Source organism: Triticum aestivum, chromosome 7A, assembly GCF_018294505.1.
Source record: "Triticum aestivum cultivar Chinese Spring chromosome 7A, IWGSC CS RefSeq v2.1, whole genome shotgun sequence".
NCBI classification, from domain to species: domain Eukaryota; kingdom Viridiplantae; phylum Streptophyta; class Magnoliopsida; order Poales; family Poaceae; genus Triticum; species Triticum aestivum.
This window is the reverse complement of record NC_057812.1, coordinates 21,225,911-21,238,106: the sequence shown is the minus strand read 5'-3', so window position 1 is coordinate 21,238,106 and position 12,196 is coordinate 21,225,911. Positions and strand designations below refer to the sequence as shown.

At 44.1% G+C, this 12,196-nt stretch overlaps 1 long non-coding RNA gene across 1 annotated transcript; it reads right to left on the bottom strand.

The window, feature by feature from the left end:
• Positions 1-11,865, bottom strand: LOC123150883 (uncharacterized). The gene is made up of 3 exons (XR_006475390.1): positions 11,630-11,865; positions 636-678; positions 1-548 (listed from the first exon to the last, which is right to left on the bottom strand). It is a non-coding gene; the product is annotated as an uncharacterized lncRNA (long non-coding RNA).
• Positions 11,866-12,196: the final 331 nt, after the last annotated feature.

Here is a 12,196-nt window from a genome sequence, read left to right as displayed (position 1 = left end):
TCAAGGACCGGGGTGATCTAAAGTACTGTCCTCAGTGCCTAATCCAATGGTGAAACACACATAATTACCACGGTTATAAAAGTACTCCACAAAAAATTGTATATGAACTGCCATGGGACAAGACGTCCCAAGTAGTATTAAGCTTAACTTGCAGGCACACATACAAATTGCAAGTCAAAGACGATTTGTGCCGTGGATATGTGCAGTTTGAAACAGTACATGTAGATCCCATGTGAGTACGCCGGGAAGATGTGAAAACGTGCACATGCATTTGGTCTTATCTGGTGTGCGCAGCGCCGCAGCGGTCAGAGGGAACAATGCCCTGAGTTTGAACAGTGCCTGACCCTGTAATCCCCTGGGAAAGTAACGGGCAGTGGCATTTTACGGACCGGGCTGACTCAGATCCCTAGGAGCATGGACGCTCAGGATAAGGGTACCGGGGTGCGTAAGCTCTCTTGAATGATATCGATAAAACTAGGGAAGGGCCATAGCTTGTAGTCGATGACAAGTAGCTGGAGTTGATCTTCAACTCGAGGAGTCCTCCATACCTGGCTTGTAATGACAAAGGAAGCTGGTTATTTTTTGCATCAACCTAGTTACGTGGCTTGAAGGATTTGGGCCTGTGGTGTGGTTACCTCTTCTGAAATCAAGATCCTCCTTGCGGGCTTGCTTCAGGATCTGAAATCACCAAAACAATGTCATGGCCTGGTGAGAGCAGGAAATGCAGGCCAGTCTTGTTATTGAAGCCTTCTCAAGAGCAAGCCGGTGAACCTGCAAGTCAAGTCGATGCTAGTCTCCTGGCTGAAGCTCAATTATTTTGCGGCATGCTGCGTTATTTCAATGAATTGTGCCTGCGTGGCGTGCACATCCAACGTTCGTACTGTGCTCTAGCACTTGTATGGTAGAGGCCTCTGTGCCGGCAATTCGTACCGTGGCATGCACACGATGACACAGAGGAATGGCTTCAAGCCCCCGCAACAGTGCAACCAAGCACTCCTGCTTGGGTGTTTTGCTTGGAGTATATAGCCATATAAGCTTTGGACCTGAAATAAGCTCAAGGGCTGCCCTTAAGCTTTATGGGTGTGGACAACTCCCACGATATATAAGGGCAGCCCATAAGGAGGATCTTTTGGCTTGTGGACAAATTTTTGCATACACAATGTGGCTCTTTTTCTCTTCTGTTTTTACCAAGATATTCAAAAATTATGAAGGTTTTGAAATGACAACGTTTTTAGAATTTATAAGCATATATGCACATACAGTGTGCATGGGTTAGCATGGAATCTTACAAGGGGTTTTAAACACACATTGTTAATTAATATAGTAATAAGGATGCATTCAGATAAGCCTGAGCAGTGCAGTAGCTAAACCCACTAGCAGAAAACTAAGCTATATGCATACAGAGATCCAAAAGGAAATTAATTTGACAGAGCATCCATCAATCCAAAAGAACAGCAATATTACCACGATAAATTCTTTTCCATCTCTCTGTACACAAACTCTTTTGTGTATTAATGGATCGGCAGTGCTACATCTCTTTTCAATCGTTCCAGCTGCCAAGCATCTGTGCTAAGAAGTATGGTGGAAATCTCAGTTCAATATGTGCTCAAACTTTTGTGAGCCAAATTCAGTTAATATCGACGGACTGGAATTCAGTGTCGATTTTCCATAACACAAACGCAATGTTTGCTTACCAGGAAATCATTGGTAGAACCATGGAGCTGATTCTACATCAGTTCATTGATTAATTAAGAAGTGTGCGGTGTACGAACTAATCATCAATGTGTATACTAACAGACAAAAGATAAATAAGCACACCAACCAGTAGCTCTGAATTCTGTGGAGGGCGTCCCCATTCAGGCATTGCAACAGGGCGATGGAACCGGGGCGGCAAAAATCGAGGGCGCCACCGCGCCAGTCTGCTGCACATCTGTTGATTCGGAGTATTTGCTAACTCCAACTGCTTGCCTGCTTAGCAGCGGCATGGTGCCAGTTCCCTGCAGCAGCCTGCTGCCAGCACTGGAAGTAGGAACAAAGCACAACAAGTAATTTCCCTTCGCTGACGCATACCTGGCAGTCGAAGCCAGCAGCGCAAGATGGAAATTATTTGAGGAATGCTTAATTAAGGCCAAGCTCATGGATACAGAAATTAGATCAGGGATTTAGTACTAATTCGGTTCAACTTACTGAGTTTGAATTTCCTGTTCAGATTTAGTAAATAAGTTCGAGCTCATGGTTACGGGGAATATATCATGGATGGTAGGCTAGCTTACAACATTGTAGCCGCTGGGCTGGGCAGTCCAGTCGATGTATAGCAGGTGGCAGGGGGGCTTGGCCGGAGACGAAGCATTCTCCTGCCACTAGCCGCTGGGCAGGGTATTTTCCTCAAAACACATGGCAATTTTTGTTATTTCGCCATAACAAAGTAGGGCGTTCGCTGGCAATTCATCCCCAGCAAACGTTAGCCAAATAACGACGACCTTAATCGTTTTCCCAAACAAAAGAAATTTTCATAGAAAAGAAAAGGAAAGGAATTGTAAACCACCTGCTTATTTATTAATTTTTATAAACAATGTTTCATTTAAGTAACAATGTTTAAATAAACTAGTGTGCACATGTAACACATGTATCGTAATCTATAGTAAAACATCTATTTTAAATTTTATTATCTCTATCATAATCTATAATTAAAACATCTATTTTGAATATTATTTCTCTGTAGCGAGTTTATTTTACTGAGCCATTTAAATGTGTCTCAAGCCCAACGGTGTGAGGGTGTGCCTAACACATGATCCACACACATGTCTTCACATAAAATTCACGATCACATAAATGTACTACAATTAGTTATAAAAATATTTAAAAACAACAACTAAGCAAATTATCTGATATTTATTGTATAATGCTTCATTCCACGGCTGGGATATTAATCATTTAGAGCTTCATTTCCTTCATACTTCAAATTATGTAATAAAATTGTCTTCTCAGTTCAAAGCCATCACACATATGCATTATAAAACATTTTTATAAAAAATCCATGTGCAACATGTATGCAAATGAACATGGGGTAAATACTCACCTTGGGTATGGGAAAATATAGCCCAACAGAACACTAGATGTATGAAATACATTGTGTTGAATGAATCAATTAATAATGTAATGAAATGACAAGAATCGTACCCGCGCGAGTTTTTCTAAACAACATGTTCTTTGCATCCCCATTGAGAAACGTCATCATTCAATGCAGGATTTGCAATTTGGAGCGCAAGGTTCATTGTTGACCATAGTTTTAAGCATATTCTTCCCAAAATATGTATTGAAAGCGAGTCCAAAATAGAGATAATTTTTTTTATTTTGAACCAAGACGAGCAATATGAATAGCCCAAGGATATTCCAAGGCAATAAATTTTGCAACGATGAATATATTTGAAAATACATTAATCATGAGGCCAAATAAACCATTCCTCGTAACAAAGAATTACAATTTTACAATATCGTATTATGAGATATGGTACTCATTGCTATCAGACCAATTATCAAACAACTGTGCCCACCTAGCAACATCCATATTATCATTATGACTTGGGTCTCGTGCACAGTGGGACATCGACTAAAATACTAATAATAAAACATTACTAGTATGAGGCAAACTATAATATATGATTATAGTAACGTACAAAAGAGTTTAGATCAATGTGGTGAACCGGAATGTCTCTAACAAGCTAGATGTCATGGTACACTAGTATTCGAACAAACTTATTAAAACAATCAACATCCATGTATTCATCAGTCTTTAATATATTCCTTATTTCTCTCAAATTTAAACTAACCAATTGTGATATCAGTAAACACCTATATCAACATATTAGTTTAAATTTGAGACAAATAAGAAACATATTAAAAAATGATAAATATATGGATGTTAATTGCTTTAGTATGGTTGTGCGGAAATTAGCGTGTCACGACATCCAGCTTGTAAGAGACATTCCAGTTCACTACATGGATCTGAACTTCCATGTAAGTTACTATAATCAAATATTACATTTTGCGTCATATTACTAATGTTTTCTTATTACTATTTTAATTGATGTCCCACTATGCACGAGACCAAGCCATCGTGACAATATGGACATTTCTAGGTTTTCGCAGTTGTTTGATAGTTGGCCTGATAACAATGAGTACCATATCTCATAATGTGATATTGTAAGATTTTAATTCTTCATTACTAAGAGTGATTTATTTGGTTTTAATGATTGATGTATTTCTAGATTATGCATCGTTGCAGATTTTATTTCCTTGGGATATTCTTGGGCTACTTCTATTGTTTGTCTTGGATCAAAATAAAAAAAGTGTCCGTCTTTTTGACCCACTTTCAATACCTACTATAGAAAAAATATATACTTAAAACTATGGTCAACGATGTAAACATTATGCCCCAAGTTGCAAACCTTGCATTAAAGAACAATGTCTCTAACTAGGGGTGCAAAGTTATGTTGTTCTGATAAACAAATACGAGTATGAACTTCTCAATGCATCATAACTGATTCATTCAACGCACAATGTACCATTTCATAAATGTAGTGCTTTGTCAAATTATTTGGTTTCTAATTTCATGCACTCATGGCACGATGGAGCTCTACATTTTTCAGTAACTAGGGTGAGTATTTACACCATACTCATTTCTATACATGTTGCACATAAAAAAATTATAACAATGTTGTATAATACATATGTAGGATGGTTTTGAACCAAAGAGGTGATTTTTGGATTATATTTTAAAGTATGAAGGGAATGAAGCTCTAAATAATATACCGACCATGGAACAAAGCATTATAGACCGCATCAACAGATGGACCTTCAAGAGAAAATTATCATCAATGAATAAATAGTAGATAATGTTGCTTAGCTGTTGTTTCTTAATATTTTATCTCTACTACTATTAAACAAGCAAACATATTCATCGCTAAGTGCACAGAGCCTAAGCTACACGTAACAACACGAATCAATAACAGCTGCACGATTAGGATCACTTAATTAGATCTAACCGTAAAGATAAAACTGGCACTCAGCCAAAGGTGCGTTTAGCAATTTCTTAGTGTGGACGAAAACTCTGCCAGAAGTGAGCGAAAGGTTCACCGTACCCACGTCGTTGAAATTAGTGATAACCTCCATCTAATCTCACCCCAAAACGAAATTAGCGCTAACCTCCATCTAATCTCACCCCAGAATTAGCGCTAACCTCTCCGGCCACACAAGTCCTCCCATGGCGCGGCGGCGCCCGCTCCCCCTCGCCTCTCCGGCCACACCGGTCTCCTCCCTTAGCACGAAGCGGCCGCACGCAGGGCGGCCGCTAGCGAACGAAGGCGCGAGCGATCCCATGCCGCTGCGGCGCCGGCGTCCCTCGCCTCTCAGGTCGCACAGGTCTGCTTCCTAAGCACAAAGTGGCGCAAGCAGGGCGGCCGCCGGCGAACGAGCCCACGGCGCGGCGGCGACGAGCCCTCTGCTCCCTGCCGGTTTGAGATCCGCGCCGGTCTCCTCCCTGCTGGCCGTTCTGCCCTCCACGCCCCAATCTCCTCATCAACGTGCACAGGTTGCTTTCGCACTCACCACGGGGAAGATCGCCAAGTACTGGCATAGGCAGTGTAGGTGTGTGTTCAAATCTTCATTCAGAAATTACTTATCCATCTTAGTATCTTACAACTTCATGTCATGTTTTCTTTAAGATGTCTTGATGGCAAACAGGGACGATTTAAAGGGAGCACACAAAGATGCAGAGGCAACAACACCCAAGGAATCAGTACGGTGTTATGTTTTCAGTATTCCTAAAATAAATTAAGTAATGGTGTGATTAACACTAACATTGATGGGTTAGTCATCGCTATTGAGAAAATCATCATACTCTATTAAGCTGTATTCCTTTCTTTAACAGAAGCGCGCATCAGCATCTTATGAATTTTGGATGCCCCGGACAGTAAGGTACGGGTAGTTCCTGGTTGCTCTCCACAATATATTCATTTGACACCAAGGATGTCAGTAGATTCCTATGATTTTTTTTACATGAATGAGTGTTTAATGTATTCCCTACCCCTTTTTATCTCTACTTAAATTTTCAAGGTTTGAAATCAACATTACTTTTCTTATCTACAAATTAGTGAGACTGTAATATGAGAGATTCAAATAGAGAGCCTGTACGGATCTGCTCCACTCCGCAACTCCGCTCCCGGAGCTTCCAGAGCGGCGCCGAACGCCACAACTCCATGGAGTCAGAGGAGTGGAGCGGAGCCGGCCGTAGTGCAATCTGGCGAAGTGGCAAAAGCTGAGCTCCGTGTGCGACTCCCGCAACTGATAGGTTGGCTGATAAAATAATTCTTCTCTCGTGGATAGCAAACCCCTCCCGTGACCATATGGAGTGGAGTCAACAGCCGAACATGAAATCTACTCCTGCTTTTGCACGTGGAGCCAACAGTGTAGGAGCAGGGAGCGGAGTAAAGAATTTAAGGGAGTGGAGGGATCCAAACAGGCTCAGAGACTTAGTGATCGGAGAATTAAGTGACTGTCTGCAATGTTTCTATACAGAGTATTTTCTGCAATGGGATTTATATGTATTCTCAGTTCTGTTATTTGATTCTTCTGTTGTGATAAAAGAACGCCTTTTTTTTTATTTCCATTGATCCTTTTCTTTCTATTTCCTGTAGTCCTTCTTCAGTAACTACAACTCTCATGTTGCATTTGCATTTACTGTTTCACCTCAAAGTGAGGATTTTCGTAAGTCATTCTGTGCTTTTCTCAAGTTGTTTGTAACCTTGTGCTAGAAAATAGCAATCATAGATTGCTAGAGATTTGCCCTTTTGCCATGCTAACCGAAAATATACCTACACAGGACATTTTTCAAGAGATGAAGAACTACTATAGGGAAAATATGTAGATCTACATGTCAGTGAAACTTAGGAGAGAGGAATGGCATTGCCGAATGGGCAAGGCAAACATCCACACCTGGAAGAAAAGGTATTTCAAACTCGGCTGAATAAATAGAATTGTGGTACTGCAAACTGTAAGCATGATCTCTGTTTTAAATGAATAATAATGCCATGATTTCTGTTCAAATATCTCTGTCCAAGAGCACAGGTTTCAGCCACTGAGAAGAGATCCCCAGCAAGAAAACAGCGGAATTCAGCAGGCGCACATGGATTTATCATCTGATGAGTAGATTTGACTGGAACCGATACTCCCACTTTTTTCTGAAAACAGAACATAACAGAACTTATGCTATGAATGGAATGGAACCTTAACACTTAAACATCCCCTGGTTACTTGCGGTTTGAGGATGAGGTATACGCCCCATCCCCTGGTTACTTGCTTGTATAATTAACCACGGAGGATTCAGTACATTTGTTAACCCATTTGTAGGAAGAGATGGAGCTGCCCCTGGTAGTGTGAGAGAGACAATGCCTCCTGGTCCTAATTTTGCAAAGAAGATTCAGGTATGACTTAACGCCGCCATTGCTGCTGTGCCCATAACACAAGCGCCGCTGCCGCTGCATCCTGAGGCTGCGAAGAGGAGACACAAAAAAGGCTGGTGCAATTGTCTCCAGCCTACTTTCAGGTATTGACATAGGTTGAGACGAGGATTTGCTTTCAAATGCACCAAGTAAAACATGTGTGTTGGGCCAGAGATTTTATTCATGATGATTTGTGTTAATAATGTCTGAATGCCAAATGAAACTACGTGTGTCTCTGCATTCCAAGAGCAGGGTTTGTCTCCTTGGGACACAGAAGATACTCTTCTGATGTAACTTTTTGCAACATCTTTTTTTAAACATATTCATCTTTTGAAGCATCATGAATATTACAGACCGTATGTTCCTTAAATCGATATATGAAGTATATCAAATCCAGTGGCTTGGAGATTCTTATTATGTACTCCAGTTTCTTCATGCCTTAAATATGTCCTTTTAACTCTTATGTTAATTTTGCTTGAATGTCCAGTTGCAACATCCACTTTTGCGATTATTTTTACGATTGGAAATAACTGGCAGACTTGCTTGTGATCATTCCTTGCACGCCCTTTTCGTATTTCGTATTTGATCATGGACTGTTATTCAAACTTCACCAGTCCCCGGAAGATTTCAAAGTGGAGAGGGTTCGTGTACATCTGCACACATCCATAGAATTTATTGTCTCATTTTCATGTGTGGTGTAATAATAGTTGTATTCTAAAGCAAACAATGAGCAAAATGCAATGTAAGTTCACATGTTAAGTTATAAACATGTTAACCCTGGTACATGATTGATGTTTTAGTTTATTGTAATATATTTTTACAAGAAGTTGAATAGAGGACCGTCTCAGGCCTACAATGTGTACGGTGGTGTACAAACTTAATATTGGCCACAAAAGAGGCGTGCAGACCTTATAATATATATATAGCCTTCTCTCTTTGCCGGCAATACTAAGAAACATGAAACGCAAAATACATGACAAGTTTTGGATGTTCTAACTTATAATATATAGCCTTCTCTCAAGGGCAAGTGTTGCTTGCTGAAATATCTGTTATTCATGCTTGTCTAGGTTTTCTGTTGATGCCCGCATACATTATTTATAATTTGCACTGAGAATTGTGCGTCAAGTAATACTAAATTATGTTTGAAAGACTATGAGCCACTTGGACTTTTTTGCATGGTGCAGACAGGAAGATTGCTAACTAGAACAAATTGAATCTAAAATTTTGCATACGTTGCATGTGCACATTTACTAGTAAGTAATTATAATACATTTATGTGATCATTAATTCTATGTATAGACATGTGTGTTATCATGTGTTACACGCGAGCTCACATCGTTGAGCATGAGACACATTTAGAGGGTTCAGAAGAAAACTCACTACAGAGGAATAAGATTCAAAATAGTTATTTTTATTATAAATTATGATACGTGCGTTGTGCACGCTTACTACTGGTAAAAAGAGAAAGAAAAGAAATAGTAAACCACCTGTTTAATTGATTTTAGAAACAACGCTGCATCGTATTAACTAACATTGTTTACATACATACAAATACATCCGGAGGTCGAATAATGACCCTCTGGATGGGAAACTGAAAAGCAAGATAAACCACGAGGTTTTATATTTGATCTTAGGGTCGGCTCTAAGTTTTCGAGGGCCCTAGTTCGAAGCCGGTGACTTGGCCCCTGAAAGTCGTGTACTACTGTACTACTCCTATACTACTACTAGTGCACTGTGAAACCATTAGGACAAGAGAACTTATAGTAGCCTGATGGCAAGGGTTGCAATGGCGCATCTTGCGGGCAGGGTTAGACTGTTATGGCGCTGCGCACCTTGCGGGCAGGGTTAGACTGTTATGGCGCTGCTAGAAGGAGGGCGCAAGAAGGCCGGCCGGGGGCCTTTTGCCCACGGCCGGGCAAGATGGAAGGATTTCCTTCTTAATTCTTGCTTGATTAGATTGATACATCTCCTCTCTTTATATAGAGAGGTTTACTTGACTTCCAAGTAAGGCTTACTTGACCCCTAAGCAAGCGACTCTTATCTCTAATTAACCCTAAGACTAACGGGCCCATTAGGCCCATTACGTACTCTAACACTACACCCCACCTCGACATGCAGCTTGTCCTCAAGCTGCAGCCTAACCAACTTATAATCATGACTCGACGCAACCCAAACCTAACACCTAAAAATAAGCCTTTTACATCTCGGCTTGTTTTATTATTCTCAACCTAAAATGGACTGGGACGCTTTATTTTGGACCCTTAACAAAAAGTGAACACCATCCGCACGTCGGACATGCACGTGTACAGCCACCTGGATCCCATGGACACCATCTGGACAAAAGGAGTGCATGTGTAGGACCACCTGGAAGTGGTCGCAAGAGTGACCAGCAGAGGCGCCCTTGCGGCGCCCGGTGACGGAATGCAGTGGTGCTACGTGGTGCGTTGTTGTCGGTGACACCATGCCTTCTTCCTGCCGGACGGCTGTTGGTCTGCACCGCACAGGGAAGAGTGGGGGGCTTGCGATGGAGAATGACGAGGAGGGGTGCGCTCCCCCAACCGCCAATGTCGCAGACTTGGAGGTCGCTGCCCGTGGGGAAAACAGCATGCCCAAGATCCCCGACGCAGTGGACGAGATCGAGGTCCTTTGCGCAGCGAAGCGCAACTGGGAGGAGCGGCAGCTGCAGACCACGCAACTCCCGCACACACCGACGCGCTAGGAGGCCGCGTGCAGCAGCCTGCAGCCTCACCGTCGCCGACACGTGGCGGGTAGTGATCCAAGCTGGAAGCGGTGATGGCGACGGCGGAAGCTTGATCTGCTGGATGGGGACGCCCCGGGGAAGCGGTGATGGCGACGGCGGGAACTTGATCTGGTGGATCGAGACTCCCGTCGGCGCGGTCGATGCGGGGCCGGAGCTGACCGATGATGGCTGCTGCAGTTGCAGCGGCTGCTGCGGCGAAGCGCCGGGCGCGGCGGAGGTCGCCAGGAGCGGTGGCAGCCACTGCAGCCAGGGCGGGGCGGTGGATGGCAGCTGTTGCAGCGGCCCGATGAGCGCGGCGGAGGCCACCTGGTGCGGCGGCTGCCACGGCAGCCAGGACGAGGCGGTGGATGGCAGTTGCAGCGGCTGCTGCAGCAGCCCGACGAGCGCGGCGGAGGCCGCCTGGTGCGGCGGCTGCCATGACAGCCAGGACGGGGCGATGGATGGCAGCTGCAGCTGCTGCTGCAGTAGCCCGGCGAGCGCAGCGGGGGCTGCTTGGTGCGGCGGCTGCCACGGCAGCCACGGCGGTGCGGTGGCGGTGATGGGCGGCGCGGCCGGGTGCGGCCCATAGGACCCGGCCAAGAACAGGTGGATCTCTTGGACCGCCTGTGTTAGGTCCCGCAGCGCCCCGGACACCTCCGGGGTGAGGACGACGGGGGCGGGCGCGACGGAGGATCCCGGCGCGGGCAGGAGCGGGGCGACGGTCGTGACCGGCAGCGGAAAAGACGGGTTGGGCGGCGGTGAAGACATGATCGAACCGAAGCTAGCTGATACCAAATTGTTATGGCGCTGCTAGAAGGAGGGCGCAAGAAGGCCGGCCGGGGGCCTTTTGCCCATGGCCGGGCAAGATGGAAGGATTTCCTTCTTATTTCTTGCTTGATTAGATTGATACATCTCCTCTCTTTATATAGAGAGGTTTACTTGACTTCCAAGCAAGGCTTACTTGACCCCTAAACAAACGACTCTTATCTCTAATTAACCCTAAAACTAACGGGTCCATTAGGCCCATTATGTACTCTAACATAGACTCTCATCGGGAGCGGATTTCTGGCGCCTCATCCAAATGCTCCTTTTATTAAAATATATCCTGGGTGTTAGTGCCCAAAGATTTTTTTTACCATTAGGGCAAAGTTCCAATATAAGCAAATTAGAAACATCACACACCAACCAATTGACCTGCCAAGCTTTGCTAAATAGTGTATCAAGTTGTAGGTCACCCAGGCTACAGTTGTCAAAGCTAAGCAGAACAAAGTTTGTGCAATTAATTAACAGAATCTGTGAGCGGGAATACTAGGGCTGGCTTCCATTGTTGCGCTGGGTTGTCATAAGATCTGCATGCACATGCATAAGCTAGCTAGCTTGACGGACTTACCGTACAACAGTGCAGCGTGTCGGTGGCGGCGGAGGGAGTCGGTGACGACAGATAGGAGTACAGTTGTTGCCGTGGAGGACTTCGGCGGCGTCGGAGGAGGAGTATAGGGCACCAGAGGACGGCGCCGCGGTGGCCGGAAGGTGATGTGCGGCGGCGCCGCAGCGTGCTCGCGTGCCGGTTTGATTGGGGATTAGGTCCGCCTTTCTTTAGGGTTAGGGATTAGGTTAGCGCCTAGCTGTAGCTATTGTAGACGTGCGCCTGCGCACTGGACACCGATCGCGTTGGCAAGGCATTACTGGGCTTCTGGGTCGCCCCGCCCGCCTAGACCCAGAACCGGCCCTCTTTGATGTCGTTCCTGCAACTCGGAGCTCCACTCGGGCGCGGCTATACCTCAACGAGACTTGGATGCTGGCCTCGCCTGCGGGAACACCACAGCCTCATTTTTTTTTCTTTTTTTTTCACTTTTTCTATTTTCGTTTTTGATATCTGATTTTTTACTTTTTTATATAATTTCAAATATTTAATACATATATTACCAAATACACTCTACATAAAAATTTGGAAAAT